The sequence below is a fragment of the Camelina sativa genome, chromosome 18 (assembly GCF_030686135.1).
Source record: "Camelina sativa cultivar CO46 ecotype springtype chromosome 18, ASM3068613v1".
Classification (NCBI taxonomy): Eukaryota; Viridiplantae; Streptophyta; class Magnoliopsida; order Brassicales; family Brassicaceae; genus Camelina; species Camelina sativa.
Window position 1 is genome coordinate 9,102,650 of NC_141897.1, and position 27,027 is coordinate 9,129,676.

At 43.8% G+C, this 27,027-nt stretch overlaps 15 non-coding genes and 38 pseudogenes across 15 annotated transcripts; all 53 read right to left on the minus strand.

The window, feature by feature from the left end:
- Positions 1 to 204: 204 nt before the first annotated feature.
- On the minus strand, positions 205 to 323 carry LOC147922175 (5S ribosomal RNA). Its single transcript, XR_015589602.1, has one exon. It is a non-coding gene; the product is annotated as a 5S ribosomal RNA (ribosomal RNA).
- A 395-nt stretch (positions 324 to 718) lies between these two features.
- On the minus strand, positions 719 to 837 carry LOC147922176 (5S ribosomal RNA; annotated as a pseudogene).
- Positions 838 to 1,232: 395 nt separating this feature from the next.
- Positions 1,233 to 1,351, minus strand: LOC147922177 (5S ribosomal RNA; annotated as a pseudogene).
- A 387-nt stretch (positions 1,352 to 1,738) lies between these two features.
- Positions 1,739 to 1,857, minus strand: LOC147922178 (5S ribosomal RNA). The gene has a single exon (XR_015589603.1). It is a non-coding gene; the product is annotated as a 5S ribosomal RNA (ribosomal RNA).
- Positions 1,858 to 2,252: 395 nt separating this feature from the next.
- On the minus strand, positions 2,253 to 2,371 carry LOC147922179 (5S ribosomal RNA; annotated as a pseudogene).
- Positions 2,372 to 2,766: 395 nt separating this feature from the next.
- On the minus strand, positions 2,767 to 2,885 carry LOC147922180 (5S ribosomal RNA; annotated as a pseudogene).
- Positions 2,886 to 3,272: 387 nt separating this feature from the next.
- LOC147922181 (5S ribosomal RNA) lies at positions 3,273 to 3,391 on the minus strand. Its single transcript, XR_015589604.1, has one exon. It is a non-coding gene; the product is annotated as a 5S ribosomal RNA (ribosomal RNA).
- A 395-nt stretch (positions 3,392 to 3,786) lies between these two features.
- On the minus strand, positions 3,787 to 3,905 carry LOC147922182 (5S ribosomal RNA; annotated as a pseudogene).
- A 395-nt stretch (positions 3,906 to 4,300) lies between these two features.
- Positions 4,301 to 4,419, minus strand: LOC147922183 (5S ribosomal RNA; annotated as a pseudogene).
- Positions 4,420 to 4,806: 387 nt separating this feature from the next.
- Positions 4,807 to 4,925, minus strand: LOC147922184 (5S ribosomal RNA). The gene has a single exon (XR_015589605.1). It is a non-coding gene; the product is annotated as a 5S ribosomal RNA (ribosomal RNA).
- Positions 4,926 to 5,320: 395 nt separating this feature from the next.
- LOC147922185 (5S ribosomal RNA) lies at positions 5,321 to 5,439 on the minus strand (annotated as a pseudogene).
- A 387-nt stretch (positions 5,440 to 5,826) lies between these two features.
- LOC147922186 (5S ribosomal RNA) lies at positions 5,827 to 5,945 on the minus strand. Its single transcript, XR_015589606.1, has one exon. It is a non-coding gene; the product is annotated as a 5S ribosomal RNA (ribosomal RNA).
- Positions 5,946 to 6,340: 395 nt separating this feature from the next.
- On the minus strand, positions 6,341 to 6,459 carry LOC147922187 (5S ribosomal RNA; annotated as a pseudogene).
- Positions 6,460 to 6,854: 395 nt separating this feature from the next.
- Positions 6,855 to 6,973, minus strand: LOC147922188 (5S ribosomal RNA; annotated as a pseudogene).
- Positions 6,974 to 7,368: 395 nt separating this feature from the next.
- Positions 7,369 to 7,487, minus strand: LOC147922189 (5S ribosomal RNA; annotated as a pseudogene).
- Positions 7,488 to 7,874: 387 nt separating this feature from the next.
- On the minus strand, positions 7,875 to 7,993 carry LOC147922190 (5S ribosomal RNA). Its single transcript, XR_015589607.1, has one exon. It is a non-coding gene; the product is annotated as a 5S ribosomal RNA (ribosomal RNA).
- Positions 7,994 to 8,388: 395 nt separating this feature from the next.
- Positions 8,389 to 8,507, minus strand: LOC147922191 (5S ribosomal RNA; annotated as a pseudogene).
- Positions 8,508 to 8,902: 395 nt separating this feature from the next.
- LOC147922192 (5S ribosomal RNA) lies at positions 8,903 to 9,021 on the minus strand (annotated as a pseudogene).
- A 387-nt stretch (positions 9,022 to 9,408) lies between these two features.
- LOC147922193 (5S ribosomal RNA) lies at positions 9,409 to 9,527 on the minus strand. Its single transcript, XR_015589608.1, has one exon. It is a non-coding gene; the product is annotated as a 5S ribosomal RNA (ribosomal RNA).
- Positions 9,528 to 9,922: 395 nt separating this feature from the next.
- Positions 9,923 to 10,041, minus strand: LOC147922194 (5S ribosomal RNA; annotated as a pseudogene).
- Positions 10,042 to 10,436: 395 nt separating this feature from the next.
- Positions 10,437 to 10,555, minus strand: LOC147922195 (5S ribosomal RNA; annotated as a pseudogene).
- Positions 10,556 to 10,950: 395 nt separating this feature from the next.
- Positions 10,951 to 11,069, minus strand: LOC147922196 (5S ribosomal RNA; annotated as a pseudogene).
- A 395-nt stretch (positions 11,070 to 11,464) lies between these two features.
- On the minus strand, positions 11,465 to 11,583 carry LOC147922197 (5S ribosomal RNA; annotated as a pseudogene).
- A 387-nt stretch (positions 11,584 to 11,970) lies between these two features.
- Positions 11,971 to 12,089, minus strand: LOC147922198 (5S ribosomal RNA). Its single transcript, XR_015589609.1, has one exon. It is a non-coding gene; the product is annotated as a 5S ribosomal RNA (ribosomal RNA).
- Positions 12,090 to 12,484: 395 nt separating this feature from the next.
- LOC147922199 (5S ribosomal RNA) lies at positions 12,485 to 12,603 on the minus strand (annotated as a pseudogene).
- A 387-nt stretch (positions 12,604 to 12,990) lies between these two features.
- Positions 12,991 to 13,109, minus strand: LOC147922200 (5S ribosomal RNA; annotated as a pseudogene).
- A 395-nt stretch (positions 13,110 to 13,504) lies between these two features.
- LOC147922201 (5S ribosomal RNA) lies at positions 13,505 to 13,623 on the minus strand (annotated as a pseudogene).
- Positions 13,624 to 14,018: 395 nt separating this feature from the next.
- On the minus strand, positions 14,019 to 14,137 carry LOC147922202 (5S ribosomal RNA; annotated as a pseudogene).
- A 387-nt stretch (positions 14,138 to 14,524) lies between these two features.
- On the minus strand, positions 14,525 to 14,643 carry LOC147922203 (5S ribosomal RNA; annotated as a pseudogene).
- A 387-nt stretch (positions 14,644 to 15,030) lies between these two features.
- Positions 15,031 to 15,149, minus strand: LOC147922204 (5S ribosomal RNA). The gene has a single exon (XR_015589610.1). It is a non-coding gene; the product is annotated as a 5S ribosomal RNA (ribosomal RNA).
- Positions 15,150 to 15,544: 395 nt separating this feature from the next.
- LOC147922205 (5S ribosomal RNA) lies at positions 15,545 to 15,663 on the minus strand (annotated as a pseudogene).
- A 387-nt stretch (positions 15,664 to 16,050) lies between these two features.
- LOC147922206 (5S ribosomal RNA) lies at positions 16,051 to 16,169 on the minus strand (annotated as a pseudogene).
- Positions 16,170 to 16,564: 395 nt separating this feature from the next.
- LOC147922207 (5S ribosomal RNA) lies at positions 16,565 to 16,683 on the minus strand (annotated as a pseudogene).
- A 387-nt stretch (positions 16,684 to 17,070) lies between these two features.
- On the minus strand, positions 17,071 to 17,189 carry LOC147922208 (5S ribosomal RNA; annotated as a pseudogene).
- Positions 17,190 to 17,584: 395 nt separating this feature from the next.
- On the minus strand, positions 17,585 to 17,703 carry LOC147922209 (5S ribosomal RNA; annotated as a pseudogene).
- Positions 17,704 to 18,098: 395 nt separating this feature from the next.
- LOC147922210 (5S ribosomal RNA) lies at positions 18,099 to 18,217 on the minus strand (annotated as a pseudogene).
- A 387-nt stretch (positions 18,218 to 18,604) lies between these two features.
- Positions 18,605 to 18,723, minus strand: LOC147922211 (5S ribosomal RNA). The gene has a single exon (XR_015589611.1). It is a non-coding gene; the product is annotated as a 5S ribosomal RNA (ribosomal RNA).
- Positions 18,724 to 19,118: 395 nt separating this feature from the next.
- Positions 19,119 to 19,237, minus strand: LOC147922212 (5S ribosomal RNA; annotated as a pseudogene).
- A 395-nt stretch (positions 19,238 to 19,632) lies between these two features.
- On the minus strand, positions 19,633 to 19,751 carry LOC147922213 (5S ribosomal RNA; annotated as a pseudogene).
- A 395-nt stretch (positions 19,752 to 20,146) lies between these two features.
- On the minus strand, positions 20,147 to 20,265 carry LOC147922214 (5S ribosomal RNA; annotated as a pseudogene).
- Positions 20,266 to 20,660: 395 nt separating this feature from the next.
- On the minus strand, positions 20,661 to 20,779 carry LOC147922215 (5S ribosomal RNA; annotated as a pseudogene).
- A 387-nt stretch (positions 20,780 to 21,166) lies between these two features.
- Positions 21,167 to 21,285, minus strand: LOC147922216 (5S ribosomal RNA). Its single transcript, XR_015589613.1, has one exon. It is a non-coding gene; the product is annotated as a 5S ribosomal RNA (ribosomal RNA).
- A 395-nt stretch (positions 21,286 to 21,680) lies between these two features.
- LOC147922217 (5S ribosomal RNA) lies at positions 21,681 to 21,799 on the minus strand (annotated as a pseudogene).
- Positions 21,800 to 22,194: 395 nt separating this feature from the next.
- On the minus strand, positions 22,195 to 22,313 carry LOC147922218 (5S ribosomal RNA; annotated as a pseudogene).
- A 395-nt stretch (positions 22,314 to 22,708) lies between these two features.
- On the minus strand, positions 22,709 to 22,827 carry LOC147922219 (5S ribosomal RNA; annotated as a pseudogene).
- A 387-nt stretch (positions 22,828 to 23,214) lies between these two features.
- On the minus strand, positions 23,215 to 23,333 carry LOC147922220 (5S ribosomal RNA). Its single transcript, XR_015589614.1, has one exon. It is a non-coding gene; the product is annotated as a 5S ribosomal RNA (ribosomal RNA).
- A 387-nt stretch (positions 23,334 to 23,720) lies between these two features.
- LOC147922221 (5S ribosomal RNA) lies at positions 23,721 to 23,839 on the minus strand. The gene has a single exon (XR_015590357.1). It is a non-coding gene; the product is annotated as a 5S ribosomal RNA (ribosomal RNA).
- Positions 23,840 to 24,234: 395 nt separating this feature from the next.
- On the minus strand, positions 24,235 to 24,353 carry LOC147922222 (5S ribosomal RNA; annotated as a pseudogene).
- Positions 24,354 to 24,748: 395 nt separating this feature from the next.
- LOC147922223 (5S ribosomal RNA) lies at positions 24,749 to 24,867 on the minus strand (annotated as a pseudogene).
- Positions 24,868 to 25,262: 395 nt separating this feature from the next.
- LOC147922224 (5S ribosomal RNA) lies at positions 25,263 to 25,381 on the minus strand (annotated as a pseudogene).
- Positions 25,382 to 25,768: 387 nt separating this feature from the next.
- LOC147922225 (5S ribosomal RNA) lies at positions 25,769 to 25,887 on the minus strand. Its single transcript, XR_015589615.1, has one exon. It is a non-coding gene; the product is annotated as a 5S ribosomal RNA (ribosomal RNA).
- Positions 25,888 to 26,274: 387 nt separating this feature from the next.
- LOC147922226 (5S ribosomal RNA) lies at positions 26,275 to 26,393 on the minus strand. Its single transcript, XR_015590358.1, has one exon. It is a non-coding gene; the product is annotated as a 5S ribosomal RNA (ribosomal RNA).
- Positions 26,394 to 26,788: 395 nt separating this feature from the next.
- LOC147922227 (5S ribosomal RNA) lies at positions 26,789 to 26,907 on the minus strand (annotated as a pseudogene).
- Between the last annotated feature and the right edge of the window lie 120 nt (positions 26,908 to 27,027).

Below are 27,027 nucleotides of genomic sequence, written 5' to 3' on the forward strand. Positions count from 1 at the left end.
AAAAAACATCCGAAACACTTTTAAACGTCAAAATTCGGCCTCCAGAATGGTCCAATGGGACGAAGACCCATTGCCTTGCCGGAAACACTCTTGGGGCTTTCCGAAAAGGTATTATGGGTCGCGTGGTTCCTCACGATGTAAAAGTTACGACGTTATGTTTGGACTATATAGGCTTACGCAACAACCAAAAAAAAAAAAGAGGGAGGGATGCAACACGAGGACTTCCCGGGAGGTCACCCATCCTAGTACTACTCTCGCCCAAGCACGCTTAACTGCGTTGTTCTGATGGGATCCGGTGCATTAGTGCTGGTATGATCGCATCCGTTAGTATATATCATGCAATCGCATATATCGTTTTTTGAAAACTCAAGGGATCATTCAATGTGGGTCCCACTTGATATGTGGACCGGTTTATTCACCTTGGACGTGCTTCGAACCGCGAAAAACAAGAGATAACCATATCCGAACATAATCTTGTACTCGTAGCTAATTGTGTCGCGATCACAAAAAAACATCTGAAACACTTTTAAACGTCAAAATTCGGCCTCCAGAATGGTCCAATGGTACGAAGACCCATTGCCTTGCCGAAAACACTCTTGGGGCTTTCCGAAAAGGTATTATGGGTCGCGTGGTTCCTCACGATGTAAAAGTTACGACGTTATGTTTGTACTATATAGGCTTACGCAACAACCAAAAAAAAAAAAAAAAAAAAGAGGGAGGGATGCAACACGAGGACTTCCCGGGAGGTCACTCATCCTAGTACTACTCTCGCCCAAGCACGCTTAACTGCGTTGTTCTGATGGGATCCGGTGCATTAGTGCTGGTATGATCGCATCCGTTAGTATATATCATGCAATCGCATATATCGTTTTTTGAAAACTCAAGGGATCATTCAATGTGGGTCCCACTTTATATGTGGACCGGTTTATTCACCTTGGACGTGCTTCGAACCGCGAAAAACAAGAGATAACCATATCCGAACATAATCTTGTACTCGTAGCTAATTGTGTCGCGATCACAAAAAAACATCTGAAACACTTTTAAACGTCAAAATTCGGCCTCCAGAATGGTCCAATGGTACGAAGACCCATTGCCTTGCCGAAAACACTCTTGGGGCTTTCCGAAAAGGTATTATGGGTCGCGTGGTTCCTCACGATGTAAAAGTTACGATGTTATGTTTGTACTATATAGGCTTACGCAACAACCAAAAAAAAAAAAAAAAAAAAGAGGGAGGGATGCAACACGAGGACTTCCCGGGAGGTCACTCATCCTAGTACTACTCTCGCCCAAGCACGCTTAACTGCGTTGTTCTGATGGGATCCGGTGCATTAGTGCTGGTATGATCGCATCCGTTAGTATATATCATGCAATCGCATATATCGTTTTTTGAAAACTCAAGGGATCATTCAATGTGGGTCCCACTTGATATGTGGACCGGTTTATTCACCTTGGACGTGCTTCGAACCGCGAAAAACAAGAGATAACCATATCCGAACATAATTTTGTACTCGTAGCTAATTGTGTCGCGATCACAAAAAAACATCCGAAACACTTTTAAACGTCAAAATTCGGCCTCCAGAATGGTCCAATGGGACGAAGACCCATTGCCTTGCCGGAAACACTCTTGGGGCTTTCCGAAAAGGTATTATGGGTCGCGTGGTTCCTCACGATGTAAAAGTTACGACGTTATGTTTGGACTATATAGGCTTACGCAACAACCAAAAAAAAAAAAGAGGGAGGGATGCAACACGAGGACTTCCCGGGAGGTCACCCATCCTAGTACTACTCTCGCCCAAGCACGCTTAACTGCGTTGTTCTGATGGGATCCGGTGCATTAGTGCTGGTATGATCGCATCCGTTAGTATATATCATGCAATCGCATATATCGTTTTTTGAAAACTCAAGGGATCATTCAATGTGGGTCCCACTTGATATGTGGACCGGTTTATTCACCTTGGACGTGCTTCGAACCGCGAAAAACAAGAGATAACCATATCCGAACATAATCTTGTACTCGTAGCTAATTGTGTCGCGATCACAAAAAAACATCTGAAACACTTTTAAACGTCAAAATTCGGCCTCCAGAATGGTCCAATGGTACGAAGACCCATTGCCTTGCCGGAAACACTCTTGGGGCTTTCCGAAAAGGTATTATGGGTCGCGTGGTTCCTCACGATGTAAAAGTTACGACGTTATGTTTGTACTATATAGGCTTACGCAACAACCAAAAAAAAAAAAAAAAAAAAGAGGGAGGGATGCAACACGAGGACTTCCCGGGAGGTCACTCATCCTAGTACTACTCTCGCCCAAGCACGCTTAACTGCGTTGTTCTGATGGGATCCGGTGCATTAGTGCTGGTATGATCGCATCCGTTAGTATATATCATGCAATCGCATATATCGTTTTTTGAAAACTCAAGGGATCATTCAATGTGGGTCCCACTTTATATGTGGACCGGTTTATTCACCTTGGACGTGCTTCGAACCGCGAAAAACAAGAGATAACCATATCCGAACATAATCTTGTACTCGTAGCTAATTGTGTCGCGATCACAAAAAAACATCTGAAACACTTTTAAACATCAAAATTCGGCCTCCAGAATGGTCCAATGGTACGAAGACCCATTGCCTTGCCGGAAACACTCTTGGGGCTTTCCGAAAAGGTATTATGGGTCGCGTGGTTCCTCACGATGTAAAAGTTACGACGTTATGTTTGTACTATATAGGCTTACGCAACAACCAAAAAAAAAAAAAAAAAAAAGAGGGAGGGATGCAACACGAGGACTTCCCGGGAGGTCACTCATCCTAGTACTACTCTCGCCCAAGCACGCTTAACTGCGTTGTTCTGATGGGATCCGGTGCATTAGTGCTGGTATGATCGCATCCGTTAGTATATATCATGCAATCGCATATATCGTTTTTTGAAAACTCAAGGGATCATTCAATGTGGGTCCCACTTTATATGTGGACCGGTTTATTCACCTTGGACGTGCTTCGAACCGCGAAAAACAAGAGATAACCATATCCGAACATAATTTTGTACTCGTAGCTAATTGTGTCGCGATCACAAAAAAACATCCGAAACACTTTTAAACGTCAAAATTCGGCCTCCAGAATGGTCCAATGGGACGAAGACCCATTGCCTTGCCGGAAACACTCTTGGGGCTTTCCGAAAAGGTATTATGGGTCGCGTGGTTCCTCACGATGTAAAAGTTACGACGTTATGTTTGGACTATATAGGCTTACGCAACAACCAAAAAAAAAAAAGAGGGAGGGATGCAACACGAGGACTTCCCGGGAGGTCACCCATCCTAGTACTACTCTCGCCCAAGCACGCTTAACTGCGTTGTTCTGATGGGATCCGGTGCATTAGTGCTGGTATGATCGCATCCGTTAGTATATATCATGCAATCGCATATATCGTTTTTTGAAAACTCAAGGGATCATTCAATGTGGGTCCCACTTGATATGTGGACCGGTTTATTCACCTTGGACGTGCTTCGAACCGCGAAAAACAAGAGATAACCATATCCGAACATAATCTTGTACTCGTAGCTAATTGTGTCGCGATCACAAAAAAACATCTGAAACACTTTTAAACGTCAAAATTCGGCCTCCAGAATGGTCCAATGGTACGAAGACCCATTGCCTTGCCGAAAACACTCTTGGGGCTTTCCGAAAAGGTATTATGGGTCGCGTGGTTCCTCACGATGTAAAAGTTACGACGTTATGTTTGTACTATATAGGCTTACGCAACAACCAAAAAAAAAAAAAAAAAAAAGAGGGAGGGATGCAACACGAGGACTTCCCGGGAGGTCACTCATCCTAGTACTACTCTCGCCCAAGCACGCTTAACTGCGTTGTTCTGATGGGATCCGGTGCATTAGTGCTGGTATGATCGCATCCGTTAGTATATATCATGCAATCGCATATATCGTTTTTTGAAAACTCAAGGGATCATTCAATGTGGGTCCCACTTTATATGTGGACCGGTTTATTCACCTTGGACGTGCTTCGAACCGCGAAAAACAAGAGATAACCATATCCGAACATAATCTTGTACTCGTAGCTAATTGTGTCGCGATCACAAAAAAACATCTGAAACACTTTTAAACGTCAAAATTCGGCCTCCAGAATGGTCCAATGGTACGAAGACCCATTGCCTTGCCGAAAACACTCTTGGGGCTTTCCGAAAAGGTATTATGGGTCGCGTGGTTCCTCACGATGTAAAAGTTACGATGTTATGTTTGTACTATATAGGCTTACGCAACAACCAAAAAAAAAAAAAAAAAAAAGAGGGAGGGATGCAACACGAGGACTTCCCGGGAGGTCACTCATCCTAGTACTACTCTCGCCCAAGCACGCTTAACTGCGTTGTTCTGATGGGATCCGGTGCATTAGTGCTGGTATGATCGCATCCGTTAGTATATATCATGCAATCGCATATATCGTTTTTTGAAAACTCAAGGGATCATTCAATGTGGGTCCCACTTGATATGTGGACCGGTTTATTCACCTTGGACGTGCTTCGAACCGCGAAAAACAAGAGATAACCATATCCGAACATAATTTTGTACTCGTAGCTAATTGTGTCGCGATCACAAAAAAACATCCGAAACACTTTTAAACGTCAAAATTCGGCCTCCAGAATGGTCCAATGGGACGAAGACCCATTGCCTTGCCGGAAACACTCTTGGGGCTTTCCGAAAAGGTATTATGGGTCGCGTGGTTCCTCACGATGTAAAAGTTACGACGTTATGTTTGGACTATATAGGCTTACGCAACAACCAAAAAAAAAAAAGAGGGAGGGATGCAACACGAGGACTTCCCGGGAGGTCACCCATCCTAGTACTACTCTCGCCCAAGCACGCTTAACTGCGTTGTTCTGATGGGATCCGGTGCATTAGTGCTGGTATGATCGCATCCGTTAGTATATATCATGCAATCGCATATATCGTTTTTTGAAAACTCAAGGGATCATTCAATGTGGGTCCCACTTGATATGTGGACCGGTTTATTCACCTTGGACGTGCTTCGAACCGCGAAAAACAAGAGATAACCATATCCGAACATAATCTTGTACTCGTAGCTAATTGTGTCGCGATCACAAAAAAACATCTGAAACACTTTTAAACGTCAAAATTCGGCCTCCAGAATGGTCCAATGGTACGAAGACCCATTGCCTTGCCGGAAACACTCTTGGGGCTTTCCGAAAAGGTATTATGGGTCGCGTGGTTCCTCACGATGTAAAAGTTACGACGTTATGTTTGTACTATATAGGCTTACGCAACAACCAAAAAAAAAAAAAAAAAAAAGAGGGAGGGATGCAACACGAGGACTTCCCGGGAGGTCACTCATCCTAGTACTACTCTCGCCCAAGCACGCTTAACTGCGTTGTTCTGATGGGATCCGGTGCATTAGTGCTGGTATGATCGCATCCGTTAGTATATATCATGCAATCGCATATATCGTTTTTTGAAAACTCAAGGGATCATTCAATGTGGGTCCCACTTGATATGTGGACCGGTTTATTCACCTTGGACGTGCTTCGAACCGCGAAAAACAAGAGATAACCATATCCGAACATAATTTTGTACTCGTAGCTAATTGTGTCGCGATCACAAAAAAACATCCGAAACACTTTTAAACGTCAAAATTCGGCCTCCAGAATGGTCCAATGGGACGAAGACCCATTGCCTTGCCGGAAACACTCTTGGGGCTTTCCGAAAAGGTATTATGGGTCGCGTGGTTCCTCACGATGTAAAAGTTACGACGTTATGTTTGGACTATATAGGCTTACGCAACAACCAAAAAAAAAAAAGAGGGAGGGATGCAACACGAGGACTTCCCGGGAGGTCACCCATCCTAGTACTACTCTCGCCCAAGCACGCTTAACTGCGTTGTTCTGATGGGATCCGGTGCATTAGTGCTGGTATGATCGCATCCGTTAGTATATATCATGCAATCGCATATATCGTTTTTTGAAAACTCAAGGGATCATTCAATGTGGGTCCCACTTGATATGTGGACCGGTTTATTCACCTTGGACGTGCTTCGAACCGCGAAAAACAAGAGATAACCATATCCGAACATAATCTTGTACTCGTAGCTAATTGTGTCGCGATCACAAAAAAACATCTGAAACACTTTTAAACGTCAAAATTCGGCCTCCAGAATGGTCCAATGGTACGAAGACCCATTGCCTTGCCGGAAACACTCTTGGGGCTTTCCGAAAAGGTATTATGGGTCGCGTGGTTCCTCACGATGTAAAAGTTACGACGTTATGTTTGTACTATATAGGCTTACGCAACAACCAAAAAAAAAAAAAAAAAAAAGAGGGAGGGATGCAACACGAGGACTTCCCGGGAGGTCACTCATCCTAGTACTACTCTCGCCCAAGCACGCTTAACTGCGTTGTTCTGATGGGATCCGGTGCATTAGTGCTGGTATGATCGCATCCGTTAGTATATATCATGCAATCGCATATATCGTTTTTTGAAAACTCAAGGGATCATTCAATGTGGGTCCCACTTTATATGTGGACCGGTTTATTCACCTTGGACGTGCTTCGAACCGCGAAAAACAAGAGATAACCATATCCGAACATAATCTTGTACTCGTAGCTAATTGTGTCGCGATCACAAAAAAACATCTGAAACACTTTTAAACATCAAAATTCGGCCTCCAGAATGGTCCAATGGTACGAAGACCCATTGCCTTGCCGGAAACACTCTTGGGGCTTTCCGAAAAGGTATTATGGGTCGCGTGGTTCCTCACGATGTAAAAGTTACGACGTTATGTTTGTACTATATAGGCTTACGCAACAACCAAAAAAAAAAAAAAAAAAAAGAGGGAGGGATGCAACACGAGGACTTCCCGGGAGGTCACTCATCCTAGTACTACTCTCGCCCAAGCACGCTTAACTGCGTTGTTCTGATGGGATCCGGTGCATTAGTGCTGGTATGATCGCATCCGTTAGTATATATCATGCAATCGCATATATCGTTTTTTGAAAACTCAAGGGATCATTCAATGTGGGTCCCACTTTATATGTGGACCGGTTTATTCACCTTGGACGTGCTTCGAACCGCGAAAAACAAGAGATAACCATATCCGAACATAATCTTGTACTCGTAGCTAATTGTGTCGCGATCACAAAAAAACATCTGAAACACTTTTAAACGTCAAAATTCGGCCTCCAGAATGGTCCAATGGTACGAAGACCCATTGCCTTGCCGAAAACACTCTTGGGGCTTTCCGAAAAGGTATTATGGGTCGCGTGGTTCCTCACGATGTAAAAGTTACGATGTTATGTTTGTACTATATAGGCTTACGCAACAACCAAAAAAAAAAAAAAAAAAAAGAGGGAGGGATGCAACACGAGGACTTCCCGGGAGGTCACTCATCCTAGTACTACTCTCGCCCAAGCACGCTTAACTGCGTTGTTCTGATGGGATCCGGTGCATTAGTGCTGGTATGATCGCATCCGTTAGTATATATCATGCAATCGCATATATCGTTTTTTGAAAACTCAAGGGATCATTCAATGTGGGTCCCACTTGATATGTGGACCGGTTTATTCACCTTGGACGTGCTTCGAACCGCGAAAAACAAGAGATAACCATATCCGAACATAATTTTGTACTCGTAGCTAATTGTGTCGCGATCACAAAAAAACATCCGAAACACTTTTAAACGTCAAAATTCGGCCTCCAGAATGGTCCAATGGGACGAAGACCCATTGCCTTGCCGGAAACACTCTTGGGGCTTTCCGAAAAGGTATTATGGGTCGCGTGGTTCCTCACGATGTAAAAGTTACGACGTTATGTTTGGACTATATAGGCTTACGCAACAACCAAAAAAAAAAAAGAGGGAGGGATGCAACACGAGGACTTCCCGGGAGGTCACCCATCCTAGTACTACTCTCGCCCAAGCACGCTTAACTGCGTTGTTCTGATGGGATCCGGTGCATTAGTGCTGGTATGATCGCATCCGTTAGTATATATCATGCAATCGCATATATCGTTTTTTGAAAACTCAAGGGATCATTCAATGTGGGTCCCACTTGATATGTGGACCGGTTTATTCACCTTGGACGTGCTTCGAACCGCGAAAAACAAGAGATAACCATATCCGAACATAATCTTGTACTCGTAGCTAATTGTGTCGCGATCACAAAAAAACATCTGAAACACTTTTAAACGTCAAAATTCGGCCTCCAGAATGGTCCAATGGTACGAAGACCCATTGCCTTGCCGGAAACACTCTTGGGGCTTTCCGAAAAGGTATTATGGGTCGCGTGGTTCCTCACGATGTAAAAGTTACGACGTTATGTTTGTACTATATAGGCTTACGCAACAACCAAAAAAAAAAAAAAAAAAAAGAGGGAGGGATGCAACACGAGGACTTCCCGGGAGGTCACTCATCCTAGTACTACTCTCGCCCAAGCACGCTTAACTGCGTTGTTCTGATGGGATCCGGTGCATTAGTGCTGGTATGATCGCATCCGTTAGTATATATCATGCAATCGCATATATCGTTTTTTGAAAACTCAAGGGATCATTCAATGTGGGTCCCACTTTATATGTGGACCGGTTTATTCACCTTGGACGTGCTTCGAACCGCGAAAAACAAGAGATAACCATATCCGAACATAATCTTGTACTCGTAGCTAATTGTGTCGCGATCACAAAAAAACATCTGAAACACTTTTAAACGTCAAAATTCGGCCTCCAGAATGGTCCAATGGTACGAAGACCCATTGCCTTGCCGAAAACACTCTTGGGGCTTTCCGAAAAGGTATTATGGGTCGCGTGGTTCCTCACGATGTAAAAGTTACGATGTTATGTTTGTACTATATAGGCTTACGCAACAACCAAAAAAAAAAAAAAAAAAAAGAGGGAGGGATGCAACACGAGGACTTCCCGGGAGGTCACTCATCCTAGTACTACTCTCGCCCAAGCACGCTTAACTGCGTTGTTCTGATGGGATCCGGTGCATTAGTGCTGGTATGATCGCATCCGTTAGTATATATCATGCAATCGCATATATCGTTTTTTGAAAACTCAAGGGATCATTCAATGTGGGTCCCACTTGATATGTGGACCGGTTTATTCACCTTGGACGTGCTTCGAACCGCGAAAAACAAGAGATAACCATATCCGAACATAATTTTGTACTCGTAGCTAATTGTGTCGCGATCACAAAAAAACATCCGAAACACTTTTAAACGTCAAAATTCGGCCTCCAGAATGGTCCAATGGGACGAAGACCCATTGCCTTGCCGGAAACACTCTTGGGGCTTTCCGAAAAGGTATTATGGGTCGCGTGGTTCCTCACGATGTAAAAGTTACGACGTTATGTTTGGACTATATAGGCTTACGCAACAACCAAAAAAAAAAAAGAGGGAGGGATGCAACACGAGGACTTCCCGGGAGGTCACCCATCCTAGTACTACTCTCGCCCAAGCACGCTTAACTGCGTTGTTCTGATGGGATCCGGTGCATTAGTGCTGGTATGATCGCATCCGTTAGTATATATCATGCAATCGCATATATCGTTTTTTGAAAACTCAAGGGATCATTCAATGTGGGTCCCACTTGATATGTGGACCGGTTTATTCACCTTGGACGTGCTTCGAACCGCGAAAAACAAGAGATAACCATATCCGAACATAATCTTGTACTCGTAGCTAATTGTGTCGCGATCACAAAAAAACATCTGAAACACTTTTAAACGTCAAAATTCGGCCTCCAGAATGGTCCAATGGTACGAAGACCCATTGCCTTGCCGGAAACACTCTTGGGGCTTTCCGAAAAGGTATTATGGGTCGCGTGGTTCCTCACGATGTAAAAGTTACGACGTTATGTTTGTACTATATAGGCTTACGCAACAACCAAAAAAAAAAAAAAAAAAAAGAGGGAGGGATGCAACACGAGGACTTCCCGGGAGGTCACTCATCCTAGTACTACTCTCGCCCAAGCACGCTTAACTGCGTTGTTCTGATGGGATCCGGTGCATTAGTGCTGGTATGATCGCATCCGTTAGTATATATCATGCAATCGCATATATCGTTTTTTGAAAACTCAAGGGATCATTCAATGTGGGTCCCACTTTATATGTGGACCGGTTTATTCACCTTGGACGTGCTTCGAACCGCGAAAAACAAGAGATAACCATATCCGAACATAATCTTGTACTCGTAGCTAATTGTGTCGCGATCACAAAAAAACATCTGAAACACTTTTAAACATCAAAATTCGGCCTCCAGAATGGTCCAATGGTACGAAGACCCATTGCCTTGCCGGAAACACTCTTGGGGCTTTCCGAAAAGGTATTATGGGTCGCGTGGTTCCTCACGATGTAAAAGTTACGACGTTATGTTTGTACTATATAGGCTTACGCAACAACCAAAAAAAAAAAAAAAAAAAAGAGGGAGGGATGCAACACGAGGACTTCCCGGGAGGTCACTCATCCTAGTACTACTCTCGCCCAAGCACGCTTAACTGCGTTGTTCTGATGGGATCCGGTGCATTAGTGCTGGTATGATCGCATCCGTTAGTATATATCATGCAATCGCATATATCGTTTTTTGAAAACTCAAGGGATCATTCAATGTGGGTCCCACTTTATATGTGGACCGGTTTATTCACCTTGGACGTGCTTCGAACCGCGAAAAACAAGAGATAACCATATCCGAACATAATCTTGTACTCGTAGCTAATTGTGTCGCGATCACAAAAAAACATCTGAAACACTTTTAAACATCAAAATTCGGCCTCCAGAATGGTCCAATGGTACGAAGACCCATTGCCTTGCCGGAAACACTCTTGGGGCTTTCCGAAAAGGTATTATGGGTCGCGTGGTTCCTCACGATGTAAAAGTTACGACGTTATGTTTGTACTATATAGGCTTACGCAACAACCAAAAAAAAAAAAAAAAAAAAGAGGGAGGGATGCAACACGAGGACTTCCCGGGAGGTCACTCATCCTAGTACTACTCTCGCCCAAGCACGCTTAACTGCGTTGTTCTGATGGGATCCGGTGCATTAGTGCTGGTATGATCGCATCCGTTAGTATATATCATGCAATCGCATATATCGTTTTTTGAAAACTCAAGGGATCATTCAATGTGGGTCCCACTTTATATGTGGACCGGTTTATTCACCTTGGACGTGCTTCGAACCGCGAAAAACAAGAGATAACCATATCCGAACATAATCTTGTACTCGTAGCTAATTGTGTCGCGATCACAAAAAAACATCTGAAACACTTTTAAACGTCAAAATTCGGCCTCCAGAATGGTCCAATGGTACGAAGACCCATTGCCTTGCCGAAAACACTCTTGGGGCTTTCCGAAAAGGTATTATGGGTCGCGTGGTTCCTCACGATGTAAAAGTTACGATGTTATGTTTGTACTATATAGGCTTACGCAACAACCAAAAAAAAAAAAAAAAAAAAGAGGGAGGGATGCAACACGAGGACTTCCCGGGAGGTCACTCATCCTAGTACTACTCTCGCCCAAGCACGCTTAACTGCGTTGTTCTGATGGGATCCGGTGCATTAGTGCTGGTATGATCGCATCCGTTAGTATATATCATGCAATCGCATATATCGTTTTTTGAAAACTCAAGGGATCATTCAATGTGGGTCCCACTTGATATGTGGACCGGTTTATTCACCTTGGACGTGCTTCGAACCGCGAAAAACAAGAGATAACCATATCCGAACATAATTTTGTACTCGTAGCTAATTGTGTCGCGATCACAAAAAAACATCCGAAACACTTTTAAACGTCAAAATTCGGCCTCCAGAATGGTCCAATGGGACGAAGACCCATTGCCTTGCCGGAAACACTCTTGGGGCTTTCCGAAAAGGTATTATGGGTCGCGTGGTTCCTCACGATGTAAAAGTTACGACGTTATGTTTGGACTATATAGGCTTACGCAACAACCAAAAAAAAAAAAGAGGGAGGGATGCAACACGAGGACTTCCCGGGAGGTCACCCATCCTAGTACTACTCTCGCCCAAGCACGCTTAACTGCGTTGTTCTGATGGGATCCGGTGCATTAGTGCTGGTATGATCGCATCCGTTAGTATATATCATGCAATCGCATATATCGTTTTTTGAAAACTCAAGGGATCATTCAATGTGGGTCCCACTTGATATGTGGACCGGTTTATTCACCTTGGACGTGCTTCGAACCGCGAAAAACAAGAGATAACCATATCCGAACATAATCTTGTACTCGTAGCTAATTGTGTCGCGATCACAAAAAAACATCTGAAACACTTTTAAACGTCAAAATTCGGCCTCCAGAATGGTCCAATGGTACGAAGACCCATTGCCTTGCCGAAAACACTCTTGGGGCTTTCCGAAAAGGTATTATGGGTCGCGTGGTTCCTCACGATGTAAAAGTTACGACGTTATGTTTGTACTATATAGGCTTACGCAACAACCAAAAAAAAAAAAAAAAAAAAGAGGGAGGGATGCAACACGAGGACTTCCCGGGAGGTCACTCATCCTAGTACTACTCTCGCCCAAGCACGCTTAACTGCGTTGTTCTGATGGGATCCGGTGCATTAGTGCTGGTATGATCGCATCCGTTAGTATATATCATGCAATCGCATATATCGTTTTTTGAAAACTCAAGGGATCATTCAATGTGGGTCCCACTTGATATGTGGACCGGTTTATTCACCTTGGACGTGCTTCGAACCGCGAAAAACAAGAGATAACCATATCCGAACATAATTTTGTACTCGTAGCTAATTGTGTCGCGATCACAAAAAAACATCCGAAACACTTTTAAACGTCAAAATTCGGCCTCCAGAATGGTCCAATGGGACGAAGACCCATTGCCTTGCCGGAAACACTCTTGGGGCTTTCCGAAAAGGTATTATGGGTCGCGTGGTTCCTCACGATGTAAAAGTTACGACGTTATGTTTGGACTATATAGGCTTACGCAACAACCAAAAAAAAAAAAGAGGGAGGGATGCAACACGAGGACTTCCCGGGAGGTCACTCATCCTAGTACTACTCTCGCCCAAGCACGCTTAACTGCGTTGTTCTGATGGGATCCGGTGCATTAGTGCTGGTATGATCGCATCCGTTAGTATATATCATGCAATCGCATATATCGTTTTTTGAAAACTCAAGGGATCATTCAATGTGGGTCCCACTTGATATGTGGACCGGTTTATTCACCTTGGACGTGCTTCGAACCGCGAAAAACAAGAGATAACCATATCCGAACATAATCTTGTACTCGTAGCTAATTGTGTCGCGATCACAAAAAAACATCTGAAACACTTTTAAACGTCAAAATTCGGCCTCCAGAATGGTCCAATGGTACGAAGACCCATTGCCTTGCCGGAAACACTCTTGGGGCTTTCCGAAAAGGTATTATGGGTCGCGTGGTTCCTCACGATGTAAAAGTTACGACGTTATGTTTGTACTATATAGGCTTACGCAACAACCAAAAAAAAAAAAAAAAAAAAGAGGGAGGGATGCAACACGAGGACTTCCCGGGAGGTCACTCATCCTAGTACTACTCTCGCCCAAGCACGCTTAACTGCGTTGTTCTGATGGGATCCGGTGCATTAGTGCTGGTATGATCGCATCCGTTAGTATATATCATGCAATCGCATATATCGTTTTTTGAAAACTCAAGGGATCATTCAATGTGGGTCCCACTTTATATGTGGACCGGTTTATTCACCTTGGACGTGCTTCGAACCGCGAAAAACAAGAGATAACCATATCCGAACATAATCTTGTACTCGTAGCTAATTGTGTCGCGATCACAAAAAAACATCTGAAACACTTTTAAACGTCAAAATTCGGCCTCCAGAATGGTCCAATGGTACGAAGACCCATTGCCTTGCCGAAAACACTCTTGGGGCTTTCCGAAAAGGTATTATGGGTCGCGTGGTTCCTCACGATGTAAAAGTTACGATGTTATGTTTGTACTATATAGGCTTACGCAACAACCAAAAAAAAAAAAAAAAAAAAGAGGGAGGGATGCAACACGAGGACTTCCCGGGAGGTCACTCATCCTAGTACTACTCTCGCCCAAGCACGCTTAACTGCGTTGTTCTGATGGGATCCGGTGCATTAGTGCTGGTATGATCGCATCCGTTAGTATATATCATGCAATCGCATATATCGTTTTTTGAAAACTCAAGGGATCATTCAATGTGGGTCCCACTTGATATGTGGACCGGTTTATTCACCTTGGACGTGCTTCGAACCGCGAAAAACAAGAGATAACCATATCCGAACATAATTTTGTACTCGTAGCTAATTGTGTCGCGATCACAAAAAAACATCCGAAACACTTTTAAACGTCAAAATTCGGCCTCCAGAATGGTCCAATGGGACGAAGACCCATTGCCTTGCCGGAAACACTCTTGGGGCTTTCCGAAAAGGTATTATGGGTCGCGTGGTTCCTCACGATGTAAAAGTTACGACGTTATGTTTGGACTATATAGGCTTACGCAACAACCAAAAAAAAAAAAGAGGGAGGGATGCAACACGAGGACTTCCCGGGAGGTCACTCATCCTAGTACTACTCTCGCCCAAGCACGCTTAACTGCGTTGTTCTGATGGGATCCGGTGCATTAGTGCTGGTATGATCGCATCCGTTAGTATATATCATGCAATCGCATATATCGTTTTTTGAAAACTCAAGGGATCATTCAATGTGGGTCCCACTTGATATGTGGACCGGTTTATTCACCTTGGACGTGCTTCGAACCGCGAAAAACAAGAGATAACCATATCCGAACATAATCTTGTACTCGTAGCTAATTGTGTCGCGATCACAAAAAAACATCTGAAACACTTTTAAACGTCAAAATTCGGCCTCCAGAATGGTCCAATGGTACGAAGACCCATTGCCTTGCCGGAAACACTCTTGGGGCTTTCCGAAAAGGTATTATGGGTCGCGTGGTTCCTCACGATGTAAAAGTTACGACGTTATGTTTGTACTATATAGGCTTACGCAACAACCAAAAAAAAAAAAGAGGGAGGGATGCAACACGAGGACTTCCCGGGAGGTCACCCATCCTAGTACTACTCTCGCCCAAGCACGCTTAACTGCGTTGTTCTGATGGGATCCGGTGCATTAGTGCTGGTATGATCGCATCCGTTAGTATATATCATGCAATCGCATATATCGTTTTTTGAAAACTCAAGGGATCATTCAATGTGGGTCCCACTTGATATGTGGACCGGTTTATTCACCTTGGACGTGCTTCGAACCGCGAAAAACAAGAGATAACCATATCCGAACATAATCTTGTACTCGTAGCTAATTGTGTCGCGATCACAAAAAAACATCTGAAACACTTTTAAACGTCAAAATTCGGCCTCCAGAATGGTCCAATGGTACGAAGACCCATTGCCTTGCCGAAAACACTCTTGGGGCTTTCCGAAAAGGTATTATGGGTCGCGTGGTTCCTCACGATGTAAAAGTTACGACGTTATGTTTGTACTATATAGGCTTACGCAACAACCAAAAAAAAAAAAAAAAAAAAGAGGGAGGGATGCAACACGAGGACTTCCCGGGAGGTCACTCATCCTAGTACTACTCTCGCCCAAGCACGCTTAACTGCGTTGTTCTGATGGGATCCGGTGCATTAGTGCTGGTATGATCGCATCCGTTAGTATATATCATGCAATCGCATATATCGTTTTTTGAAAACTCAAGGGATCATTCAATGTGGGTCCCACTTGATATGTGGACCGGTTTATTCACCTTGGACGTGCTTCGAACCGCGAAAAACAAGAGATAACCATATCCGAACATAATTTTGTACTCGTAGCTAATTGTGTCGCGATCACAAAAAAACATCCGAAACACTTTTAAACGTCAAAATTCGGCCTCCAGAATGGTCCAATGGGACGAAGACCCATTGCCTTGCCGGAAACACTCTTGGGGCTTTCCGAAAAGGTATTATGGGTCGCGTGGTTCCTCACGATGTAAAAGTTACGACGTTATGTTTGGACTATATAGGCTTACGCAACAACCAAAAAAAAAAAAGAGGGAGGGATGCAACACGAGGACTTCCCGGGAGGTCACTCATCCTAGTACTACTCTCGCCCAAGCACGCTTAACTGCGTTGTTCTGATGGGATCCGGTGCATTAGTGCTGGTATGATCGCATCCGTTAGTATATATCATGCAATCGCATATATCGTTTTTTGAAAACTCAAGGGATCATTCAATGTGGGTCCCACTTGATATGTGGACCGGTTTATTCACCTTGGACGTGCTTCGAACCGCGAAAAACAAGAGATAACCATATCCGAACATAATCTTGTACTCGTAGCTAATTGTGTCGCGATCACAAAAAAACATCTGAAACACTTTTAAACGTCAAAATTCGGCCTCCAGAATGGTCCAATGGTACGAAGACCCATTGCCTTGCCGAAAACACTCTTGGGGCTTTCCGAAAAGGTATTATGGGTCGCGTGGTTCCTCACGATGTAAAAGTTACGATGTTATGTTTGTACTATATAGGCTTACGCAACAACCAAAAAAAAAAAAAAAAAAAAGAGGGAGGGATGCAACACGAGGACTTCCCGGGAGGTCACTCATCCTAGTACTACTCTCGCCCAAGCACGCTTAACTGCGTTGTTCTGATGGGATCCGGTGCATTAGTGCTGGTATGATCGCATCCGTTAGTATATATCATGCAATCGCATATATCGTTTTTTGAAAACTCAAGGGATCATTCAATGTGGGTCCCACTTGATATGTGGACCGGTTTATTCACCTTGGACGTGCTTCGAACCGCGAAAAACAAGAGATAACCATATCCGAACATAATTTTGTACTCGTAGCTAATTGTGTCGCGATCACAAAAAAACATCCGAAACACTTTTAAACGTCAAAATTCGGCCTCCAGAATGGTCCAATGGGACGAAGACCCATTGCCTTGCCGGAAACACTCTTGGGGCTTTCCGAAAAGGTATTATGGGTCGCGTGGTTCCTCACGATGTAAAAGTTACGACGTTATGTTTGGACTATATAGGCTTACGCAACAACCAAAAAAAAAAAAGAGGGAGGGATGCAACACGAGGACTTCCCGGGAGGTCACTCATCCTAGTACTACTCTCGCCCAAGCACGCTTAACTGCGTTGTTCTGATGGGATCCGGTGCATTAGTGCTGGTATGATCGCATCCGTTAGTATATATCATGCAATCGCATATATCGTTTTTTGAAAACTCAAGGGATCATTCAATGTGGGTCCCACTTGATATGTGGACCGGTTTATTCACCTTGGACGTGCTTCGAACCGCGAAAAACAAGAGATAACCATATCCGAACATAATCTTGTACTCGTAGCTAATTGTGTCGCGATCACAAAAAAACATCTGAAACACTTTTAAACGTCAAAATTCGGCCTCCAGAATGGTCCAATGGTACGAAGACCCATTGCCTTGCCGGAAACACTCTTGGGGCTTTCCGAAAAGGTATTATGGGTCGCGTGGTTCCTCACGATGTAAAAGTTACGACGTTATGTTTGTACTATATAGGCTTACGCAACAACCAAAAAAAAAAAAAAAAAAAAGAGGGAGGGATGCAACACGAGGACTTCCCGGGAGGTCACTCATCCTAGTACTACTCTCGCCCAAGCACGCTTAACTGCGTTGTTCTGATGGGATCCGGTGCATTAGTGCTGGTATGATCGCATCCGTTAGTATATATCATGCAATCGCATATATCGTTTTTTGAAAACTCAAGGGATCATTCAATGTGGGTCCCACTTTATATGTGGACCGGTTTATTCACCTTGGACGTGCTTCGAACCGCGAAAAACAAGAGATAACCATATCCGAACATAATCTTGTACTCGTAGCTAATTGTGTCGCGATCACAAAAAAACATCTGAAACACTTTTAAACGTCAAAATTCGGCCTCCAGAATGGTCCAATGGTACGAAGACCCATTGCCTTGCCGAAAACACTCTTGGGGCTTTCCGAAAAGGTATTATGGGTCGCGTGGTTCCTCACGATGTAAAAGTTACGATGTTATGTTTGTACTATATAGGCTTACGCAACAACCAAAAAAAAAAAAAAAAAAAAGAGGGAGGGATGCAACACGAGGACTTCCCGGGAGGTCACTCATCCTAGTACTACTCTCGCCCAAGCACGCTTAACTGCGTTGTTCTGATGGGATCCGGTGCATTAGTGCTGGTATGATCGCATCCGTTAGTATATATCATGCAATCGCATATATCGTTTTTTGAAAACTCAAGGGATCATTCAATGTGGGTCCCACTTGATATGTGGACCGGTTTATTCACCTTGGACGTGCTTCGAACCGCGAAAAACAAGAGATAACCATATCCGAACATAATTTTGTACTCGTAGCTAATTGTGTCGCGATCACAAAAAAACATCCGAAACACTTTTAAACGTCAAAATTCGGCCTCCAGAATGGTCCAATGGGACGAAGACCCATTGCCTTGCCGGAAACACTCTTGGGGCTTTCCGAAAAGGTATTATGGGTCGCGTGGTTCCTCACGATGTAAAAGTTACGACGTTATGTTTGGACTATATAGGCTTACGCAACAACCAAAAAAAAAAAAGAGGGAGGGATGCAACACGAGGACTTCCCGGGAGGTCACCCATCCTAGTACTACTCTCGCCCAAGCACGCTTAACTGCGTTGTTCTGATGGGATCCGGTGCATTAGTGCTGGTATGATCGCATCCGTTAGTATATATCATGCAATCGCATATATCGTTTTTTGAAAACTCAAGGGATCATTCAATGTGGGTCCCACTTGATATGTGGACCGGTTTATTCACCTTGGACGTGCTTCGAACCGCGAAAAACAAGAGATAACCATATCCGAACATAATCTTGTACTCGTAGCTAATTGTGTCGCGATCACAAAAAAACATCTGAAACACTTTTAAACGTCAAAATTCGGCCTCCAGAATGGTCCAATGGTACGAAGACCCATTGCCTTGCCGGAAACACTCTTGGGGCTTTCCGAAAAGGTATTATGGGTCGCGTGGTTCCTCACGATGTAAAAGTTACGACGTTATGTTTGTACTATATAGGCTTACGCAACAACCAAAAAAAAAAAAAAAAAAAAGAGGGAGGGATGCAACACGAGGACTTCCCGGGAGGTCACTCATCCTAGTACTACTCTCGCCCAAGCACGCTTAACTGCGTTGTTCTGATGGGATCCGGTGCATTAGTGCTGGTATGATCGCATCCGTTAGTATATATCATGCAATCGCATATATCGTTTTTTGAAAACTCAAGGGATCATTCAATGTGGGTCCCACTTGATATGTGGACCGGTTTATTCACCTTGGACGTGCTTCGAACCGCGAAAAACAAGAGATAACCATATCCGAACATAATCTTGTACTCGTAGCTAATTGTGTCGCGATCACAAAAAAACATCTGAAACACTTTTAAACGTCAAAATTCGGCCTCCAGAATGGTCCAATGGTACGAAGACCCATTGCCTTGCCGGAAACACTCTTGGGGCTTTCCGAAAAGGTATTATGGGTCGCGTGGTTCCTCACGATGTAAAAGTTACGACGTTATGTTTGTACTATATAGGCTTACGCAACAACCAAAAAAAAAAAAAAAAAAAAGAGGGAGGGATGCAACACGAGGACTTCCCGGGAGGTCACTCATCCTAGTACTACTCTCGCCCAAGCACGCTTAACTGCGTTGTTCTGATGGGATCCGGTGCATTAGTGCTGGTATGATCGCATCCGTTAGTATATATCATGCAATCGCATATATCGTTTTTTGAAAACTCAAGGGATCATTCAATGTGGGTCCCACTTTATATGTGGACCGGTTTATTCACCTTGGACGTGCTTCGAACCGCGAAAAACAAGAGATAACCATATCCGAACATAATCTTGTACTCGTAGCTAATTGTGTCGCGATCACAAAAAAACATCTGAAACACTTTTAAACATCAAAATTCGGCCTCCAGAATGGTCCAATGGTACGAAGACCCATTGCCTTGCCGGAAACACTCTTGGGGCTTTCCGAAAAGGTATTATGGGTCGCGTGGTTCCTCACGATGTAAAAGTTACGACGTTATGTTTGTACTATATAGGCTTACGCAACAACCAAAAAAAAAAAAAAAAAAAAGAGGGAGGGATGCAACACGAGGACTTCCCGGGAGGTCACTCATCCTAGTACTACTCTCGCCCAAGCACGCTTAACTGCGTTGTTCTGATGGGATCCGGTGCATTAGTGCTGGTATGATCGCATCCGTTAGTATATATCATGCAATCGCATATATCGTTTTTTGAAAACTCAAGGGATCATTCAATGTGGGTCCCACTTTATATGTGGACCGGTTTATTCACCTTGGACGTGCTTCGAACCGCGAAAAACAAGAGATAACCATATCCGAACATAATCTTGTACTCGTAGCTAATTGTGTCGCGATCACAAAAAAACATCTGAAACACTTTTAAACGTCAAAATTCGGCCTCCAGAATGGTCCAATGGTACGAAGACCCATTGCCTTGCCGAAAACACTCTTGGGGCTTTCCGAAAAGGTATTATGGGTCGCGTGGTTCCTCACGATGTAAAAGTTACGATGTTATGTTTGTACTATATAGGCTTACGCAACAACCAAAAAAAAAAAAAAAAAAAAGAGGGAGGGATGCAACACGAGGACTTCCCGGGAGGTCACTCATCCTAGTACTACTCTCGCCCAAGCACGCTTAACTGCGTTGTTCTGATGGGATCCGGTGCATTAGTGCTGGTATGATCGCATCCGTTAGTATATATCATGCAATCGCATATATCGTTTTTTGAAAACTCAAGGGATCATTCAATGTGGGTCCCACTTGATATGTGGACCGGTTTATTCACCTTGGACGTGCTTCGAACCGCGAAAAACAAGAGATAACCATATCCGAACATAATTTTGTACTCGTAGCTAATTGTGTCGCGATCACAAAAAAACATCCGAAACACTTTTAAACGTCAAAATTCGGCCTCCAGAATGGTCCAATGGGACGAAGACCCATTGCCTTGCCGGAAACACTCTTGGGGCTTTCCGAAAAGGTATTATGGGTCGCGTGGTTCCTCACGATGTAAAAGTTACGACGTTATGTTTGGACTATATAGGCTTACGCAACAACCAAAAAAAAAAAAGAGGGAGGGATGCAACACGAGGACTTCCCGGGAGGTCACCCATCCTAGTACTACTCTCGCCCAAGCACGCTTAACTGCGTTGTTCTGATGGGATCCGGTGCATTAGTGCTGGTATGATCGCATCCGTTAGTATATATCATGCAATCGCATATATCGTTTTTTGAAAACTCAAGGGATCATTCAATGTGGGTCCCACTTGATATGTGGACCGGTTTATTCACCTTGGACGTGCTTCGAACCGCGAAAAACAAGAGATAACCATATCCGAACATAATCTTGTACTCGTAGCTAATTGTGTCGCGATCACAAAAAAACATCTGAAACACTTTTAAACGTCAAAATTCGGCCTCCAGAATGGTCCAATGGTACGAAGACCCATTGCCTTGCCGGAAACACTCTTGGGGCTTTCCGAAAAGGTATTATGGGTCGCGTGGTTCCTCACGATGTAAAAGTTACGACGTTATGTTTGTACTATATAGGCTTACGCAACAACCAAAAAAAAAAAAAAAAAAAAGAGGGAGGGATGCAACACGAGGACTTCCCGGGAGGTCACTCATCCTAGTACTACTCTCGCCCAAGCACGCTTAACTGCGTTGTTCTGATGGGATCCGGTGCATTAGTGCTGGTATGATCGCATCCGTTAGTATATATCATGCAATCGCATATATCGTTTTTTGAAAACTCAAGGGATCATTCAATGTGGGTCCCACTTTATATGTGGACCGGTTTATTCACCTTGGACGTGCTTCGAACCGCGAAAAACAAGAGATAACCATATCCGAACATAATCTTGTACTCGTAGCTAATTGTGTCGCGATCACAAAAAAACATCTGAAACACTTTTAAACATCAAAATTCGGCCTCCAGAATGGTCCAATGGTACGAAGACCCATTGCCTTGCCGGAAACACTCTTGGGGCTTTCCGAAAAGGTATTATGGGTCGCGTGGTTCCTCACGATGTAAAAGTTACGACGTTATGTTTGTACTATATAGGCTTACGCAACAACCAAAAAAAAAAAAAAAAAAAAGAGGGAGGGATGCAACACGAGGACTTCCCGGGAGGTCACTCATCCTAGTACTACTCTCGCCCAAGCACGCTTAACTGCGTTGTTCTGATGGGATCCGGTGCATTAGTGCTGGTATGATCGCATCCGTTAGTATATATCATGCAATCGCATATATCGTTTTTTGAAAACTCAAGGGATCATTCAATGTGGGTCCCACTTTATATGTGGACCGGTTTATTCACCTTGGACGTGCTTCGAACCGCGAAAAACAAGAGATAACCATATCCGAACATAATCTTGTACTCGTAGCTAATTGTGTCGCGATCACAAAAAAACATCTGAAACACTTTTAAACGTCAAAATTCGGCCTCCAGAATGGTCCAATGGTACGAAGACCCATTGCCTTGCCGAAAACACTCTTGGGGCTTTCCGAAAAGGTATTATGGGTCGCGTGGTTCCTCACGATGTAAAAGTTACGACGTTATGTTTGTACTATATAGGCTTACGCAACAACCAAAAAAAAAAAAAAAAAAAAGAGGGAGGGATGCAACACGAGGACTTCCCGGGAGGTCACTCATCCTAGTACTACTCTCGCCCAAGCACGCTTAACTGCGTTGTTCTGATGGGATCCGGTGCATTAGTGCTGGTATGATCGCATCCGTTAGTATATATCATGCAATCGCATATATCGTTTTTTGAAAACTCAAGGGATCATTCAATGTGGGTCCCACTTGATATGTGGACCGGTTTATTCACCTTGGACGTGCTTCGAACCGCGAAAAACAAGAGATAACCATATCCGAACATAATTTTGTACTCGTAGCTAATTGTGTCGCGATCACAAAAAAACATCCGAAACACTTTTAAACGTCAAAATTCGGCCTCCAGAATGGTCCAATGGGACGAAGACCCATTGCCTTGCCGGAAACACTCTTGGGGCTTTCCGAAAAGGTATTATGGGTCGCGTGGTTCCTCACGATGTAAAAGTTACGACGTTATGTTTGGACTATATAGGCTTACGCAACAACCAAAAAAAAAAAAGAGGGAGGGATGCAACACGAGGACTTCCCGGGAGGTCACCCATCCTAGTACTACTCTCGCCCAAGCACGCTTAACTGCGTTGTTCTGATGGGATCCGGTGCATTAGTGCTGGTATGATCGCATCCGTTAGTATATATCATGCAATCGCATATATCGTTTTTTGAAAACTCAAGGGATCATTCAATGTGGGTCCCACTTGATATGTGGACCGGTTTATTCACCTTGGACGTGCTTAGAACCGCGAAAAACAAGAGATAACCATATCCGAACATAATCTTGTACTCGTAGCTAATTGTGTCGCGATCACAAAAAAACATCCGAAACAATTTTAAACGTCAAAATTCGGCCTCCAGAATGGTCCAATGGGACGAAGACCCATTGCCTTGCCGGAAACACTCTTGGGGCTTTCCGAAAAGGTATTATGGGTCGCGTGGTTCCTCACGATGTAAAAGTTACGACGTTATGTTTGGACTATATAGGCTTACGCAACAACCAAAAAAAAAAAAGAGGGAGGGATGCAACACGAGGACTTCCCAGGAGGTCACCCATCCTAGTACTACTCTCGCCCAAGCACGCTTAACTGCGTTGTTCTGATGGGATCCGGTGCATTAGTGCTGGTATGATCGCATCCGTTAGTATATATCATGCAATCGCATATATCGTTTTTTGAAAACTCAAGGGATCATTCAATGTGGGTCCCACTTGATATGTGGACCGGTTTATTCACCTTGGACGTGCTTCGAACCGCGAAAAACAAGAGATAACCATATCCGAACATAATCTTGTACTCGTAGCTAATTGTGTCGCGATCACAAAAAAACATCTGAAACACTTTTAAACGTCAAAATTCGGCCTCCAGAATGGTCCAATGGTACGAAGAACCATTGCCTTGCCGGAAACACTCTTGGGGCTTTCCGAAAAGGTATTATGGGTCGCGTGGTTCCTCACGATGTAAAAGTTACGACGTTATGTTTGTACTATATAGGCTTACGCAACAACCAAAAAAAAAAAAAAAAAAAAGAGGGAGGGATGCAACACGAGGACTTCCCGGGAGGTCACTCATCCTAGTACTACTCTCGCCCAAGCACGCTTAACTGCGTTGTTCTGATGGGATCCGGTGCATTAGTGCTGGTATGATCGCATCCGTTAGTATATATCATGCAATCGCATATATCGTTTTTTGAAAACTCAAGGGATCATTCAATGTGGGTCCCACTTTATATGTGGACCGGTTTATTCACCTTGGACGTGCTTCGAACCGCGAAAAACAAGAGATAACCATATCCGAACATAATCTTGTACTCGTAGCTAATTGTGTCGCGATCACAAAAAAACATCTGAAACACTTTTAAACATCAAAATTCGGCCTCCAGAATGGTCCAATGGTACGAAGACCCATTGCCTTGCCGGAAACACTCTTGGGGCTTTCCGAAAAGGTATTATGGGTCGCGTGGTTCCTCACGATGTAAAAGTTACGACGTTATGTTTGTACTATATAGGCTTACGCAACAACCAAAAAAAAAAAAAAAAAAAAGAGGGAGGGATGCAACACGAGGACTTCCCGGGAGGTCACTCATCCTAGTACTACTCTCGCCCAAGCACGCTTAACTGCGTTGTTCTGATGGGATCCGGTGCATTAGTGCTGGTATGATCGCATCCGTTAGTATATATCATGCAATCGCATATATCGTTTTTTGAAAACTCAAGGGATCATTCAATGTGGGTCCCACTTTATATGTGGACCGGTTTATTCACCTTGGACGTGCTTCGAACCGCGAAAAACAAGAGATAACCATATCCGAACATAATCTTGTACTCGTAGCTAATTGTGTCGCGATCACAAAAAAACATCTGAAACACTTTTAAACGTCAAAATTCGGCCTCCAGAATGGTCCAATGGTACGAAGACCCATTGCCTTGCCGAAAACACTCTTGGGGCTTTCCGAAAAGGTATTATGGGTCGCGTGGTTCCTCACGATGTAAAAGTTACGACGTTATGTTTGTACTATATAGGCTTACGCAACAACCAAAAAAAAAAAAAAAAAAAAGAGGGAGGGATGCAACACGAGGACTTCCCGGGAGGTCACTCATCCTAGTACTACTCTCGCCCAAGCACGCTTAACTGCGTTGTTCTGATGGGATCCGGTGCATTAGTGCTGGTATGATCGCATCCGTTAGTATATATCATGCAATCGCATATATCGTTTTTTGAAAACTCAAGGGATCATTCAATGTGGGTCCCACTTGATATGTGGACCGGTTTATTCACCTTGGACGTGCTTCGAACCGCGAAAAACAAGAGATAACCATATCCGAACATAATTTTGTACTCGTAGCTAATTGTGTCGCGATCACAAAAAAACATCCGAAACACTTTTAAACGTCAAAATTCGGCCTCCAGAATGGTCCAATGGGACGAAGACCCATTGCCTTGCCGGAAACACTCTTGGGGCTTTCCGAAAAGGTATTATGGGTCGCGTGGTTCCTCACGATGTAAAAGTTACGACGTTATGTTTGGACTATATAGGCTTACGCAACAACCAAAAAAAAAAAAGAGGGAGGGATGCAACACGAGGACTTCCCGGGAGGTCACCCATCCTAGTACTACTCTCGCCCAAGCACGCTTAACTGCGTTGTTCTGATGGGATCCGGTGCATTAGTGCTGGTATGATCGCATCCGTTAGTATATATCATGCAATCGCATATATCGTTTTTTGAAAACTCAAGGGATCATTCAATGTGGGTCCCACTTGATATGTGGACCGGTTTATTCACCTTGGACGTGCTTAGAACCGCGAAAAACAAGAGATAACCATATCCGAACATAATCTTGTACTCGTAGCTAATTGTGTCGCGATCACAAAAAAACATCCGAAACAATTTTAAACGTCAAAATTCGGCCTCCAGAATGGTCCAATGGGACGAAGACCCATTGCCTTGCCGGAAACACTCTTGGGGCTTTCCGAAAAGGTATTATGGGTCGCGTGGTTCCTCACGATGTAAAAGTTACGACGTTATGTTTGGACTATATAGGCTTACGCAACAACCAAAAAAAAAAAAGAGGGAGGGATGCAACACGAGGACTTCCCAGGAGGTCACCCATCCTAGTACTACTCTCGCCCAAGCACGCTTAACTGCGTTGTTCTGATGGGATCCGGTGCATTAGTGCTGGTATGATCGCATCCGTTAGTATATATCATGCAATCGCATATATCGTTTTTTGAAAACTCAAGGGATCATTCAATGTGGGTCCCACTTGATATGTGGACCGGTTTATTCACCTTGGACGTGCTTCGAACCGCGAAAAACAAGAGATAACCATATCCGAACATAATCTTGTACTCGTAGCTAATTGTGTCGCGATCACAAAAAAACATCTGAAACACTTTTAAACGTCAAAATTCGGCCTCCAGAATGGTCCAATGGTACGAAGAACCATTGCCTTGCCGGAAACACTCTTGGGGCTTTCCGAAAAGGTATTATGGGTCGCGTGGTTCCTCACGATGTAAAAGTTACGACGTTATGTTTGTACTATATAGGCTTACGCAACAACCAAAAAAAAAAAAAAAAAAAAGAGGGAGGGATGCAACACGAGGACTTCCCGGGAGGTCACTCATCCTAGTACTACTCTCGCCCAAGCACGCTTAACTGCGTTGTTCTGATGGGATCCGGTGCATTAGTGCTGGTATGATCGCATCCGTTAGTATATATCATGCAATCGCATATATCGTTTTTTGAAAACTCAAGGGATCATTCAATGTGGGTCCCACTTTATATGTGGACCGGTTTATTCACCTTGGACGTGCTTCGAACCGCGAA